We start from the raw sequence: 3108 nt of genomic DNA on the forward strand, positions 1-3108 counted from the left end.
ATTCATCAAGTTCTGATGGGCCAAGTTCTGATAATTCTGGAAACTTAAATTCTGATTCATCAAGTTCCGATGGGCCAAGTTCTGATAATTCTGGAAACTCAAATTCTGAAGAATCCAACTCAGAGAACATAATTTCAGGGGGAGCATCAGAAAATGTTGATGGAGACGGCATGGATCATTGGGGAGCATCCAGTTCTAGAGAAAACCTTCCATCTGCAAGGAAGTGGACTAAAGCACATACACCTGACTTTATTATTGGAGATCTTGAAGCAGGTATTAGAACTAGAACATCAACATCAAATGAATGTTTCTATCATTCTTTTCTTTCTCAGGCTGAACCAAAGAAAGTGGAAGAAGCTCTTCAAGATGCTGATTGGGTGCAAGCAATGCAAGAAGAGTTAAATGATTTTGAAAGAAATAAAGTCTGGACCCTAATGCCAAGACCAAAGAACATATCAGTTGTTGGTATAAAATGGATGTTCAGAAACAAAACTGATAGTGATGGCATAATTACAAGAAATAAAACAAGGCTGGTTGCAAAAGGATATTCTCTACATGAGGGAATTGATTATGATGAAACATTTGCACCAGTTGCTAGATTGGAAGCCATAAGGATATTTTTTGCTTATGCTGCTCACAAAAAGTTTACAGTCTTTCAAATGGATGTAAAAGTGCTTTTCTTAATGGAGAATTGGAAGAAAAAGTATATGTTGAACAACCTCCAGGTTTTGTAGATTCAAAATTTCCTCATCATGTCTACAGACTTGATAAAGCACTTTATGGCCTTAAGCAAGCTCCAAGAGCATGGTATGAGACATTAGCTCAGTTTCTTCTGGAAAGTGGATTTAACAGAGGGACTATTGACAAAACTTTATTCTATCTCAACCATGGAAAGGACTTACTTTTGGTGCAGATATATGTTGATGATATCATTTTTGGTTCTACAAATGACAGACTTTGTAAAAGGTTTTCCAAGCTAATGCAGTCAAGATATCAAATGAGTATGATGGGAGAACTTAGCTATTTTCTGGGCCTTCATGTCAAGCAGAATGAAGAAGGAACTTTTATTTGTTAATCTAAGTACACCAGAAATTTGTTGAAAAATTTTGGAATACAAGACTGTTCAAGTGCATCCACTCCTATGGCCACTGCAAAAAAATTGGATAAGGATACTGGTATATCAGTAGATATTACTGATTACAGAGGTATGATTGGCTCACTACTCTATCTAACTGCAAGTAGACCTGATATCATGTATGCTACCTGTCTTTGTGCAAGATTTCAAGCAGATCCAAGAGAGCCTCACTTAATAGTTGTGAAAAGAATTTTCAAGTACCTTAAGGGTATAGCTGATCTGGGATTGTGGTATCCTAGGGAATCAGACTTTAAGCTAATAGGTTACTCAGACGCAGATTTTACAGGGTGCAAAATTGACAGGAAAAGCACAAGTGGAAGCTGTCAATTTCTTGGAGGCAGATTAGTTTCTTGGTTTAGCAAGAAATAAAAGTCAATTTCCACATCAACTGCAGAGGCAGAGTACATTGCTGCAGGAAGCTGTTGTGCACAGATTCTTTGGATGAAGAATCAGCTACTGGATTATGGGTTAGAATTTTCTAAAATCCCAATTTACTGTGATAATCAAAGTGTTATTGCTATAACAGGTAATCTAGTTCAACACTCAATGACAAAGCACATCAGCATTAGGTACCACTTCATAAGGGAGCATGTGATGGAAGGTACAGTGGAATTGCATTTTGTTCCAACAGATCAACAACTAGCAGATATCTTCATAAAACCACTATGTGAAGCTAATTTTACAAGATTGGTAAATGAACTTGGAATGGTTTCAGGTTCTTTCTCTAAATCTTCTTAGTTTATGTTTTGATACATCAGAATTTATGATCAGTACTTATAGATATTACTATCTTTATATAATATGTGCTTAAATTGAAATTTACTAAGTGTTGATTGTTGTCTGATGTGAATTTCTAAACTCTGATAGTGATATGAATGTTTCTGTGACTATTCAATCCAATGAGGATAACTGTGCTAGATGCTGACCTAGTAGTCTCTAATAAACTAATGATCCCATGTTTGAAGTAATTGTTTATGTGGAAATCTTTTAACACAAGCAAATTATGATATTGAGCTTAGTTAGGTTTACTTTGTGTATCTTATTACTAAGTCAAAAACTAGAATAGTGCTTCTTATCTATTAAGTTCTAATGTTGGTAAATCTTATGGATGTACGAAGTACTGATAAGCCTCACTTATCAAAAGAAAAAGAAAAGAAATAAATATCAGGTACTCCTTAGAGATCTAAAGAAAAATATATGTGGAAGGGAAGACCCAAGTGCAATGTTGGTATTAAGTAATATGCATTAGAAAAGCAAAATAAAATTTTCTTGGTGACTTTTCACATTCTTTGATTACTGGAGAAATACTCTGATAATAGCATAAATTCTGATAAGCAGTCGTGACTCACTTACACTGAGAAGCTACTGTAAAAAGGAATTTCAAAAGATGCATAAAATGAGCACAAAACAGTTGAGGTGGACTCATGCATGAACTCATTCCATAGTAGACTTCAAACTAATGACAGATTTTAAGCAAAGTTCTTAGTTATGCCTTATTTCTAAGATGTACTGAAGTGAATCAGACTTTACTCTTTGTCTGATATTTAGCTTAAAGTACACACTTACACTCCATATGAATGATGAAAATTACTGTGGTGATCAATGTTGTTTTAGATGAACAGTTTAAGTATTAGTTGCATAAATTCTGAGGACAAGTTCTGATAGAAGTTCTGATGATTAAGTTCTGAGGAAACCATATCAGTATTTGTGTGAAGAATTGCAGAAATAAACATTCACTTTTTGAGTAAAGAAGCCATATTCTGATGACCTTTAAATTCTGATAATAATCAAATTCTGATGCTTATGTGGCAATATTTATTTCCTTGATTTATTTTTGGTCATTATTTCAACGGTTATATTTTATCAGAATATTAGATTACGTGAGATAAAGCAGTAATAATCATTTGTTTCGTGGGAACAATTTTTTTGGAAAAACTGAATGTGCATAGTAATCATTACTTAATTCACGTGCC

This window comes from Apium graveolens, chromosome 5 (assembly GCF_009905375.1).
Source record: "Apium graveolens cultivar Ventura chromosome 5, ASM990537v1, whole genome shotgun sequence".
NCBI lineage: Eukaryota > Viridiplantae > Streptophyta > Magnoliopsida > Apiales > Apiaceae > Apium > Apium graveolens.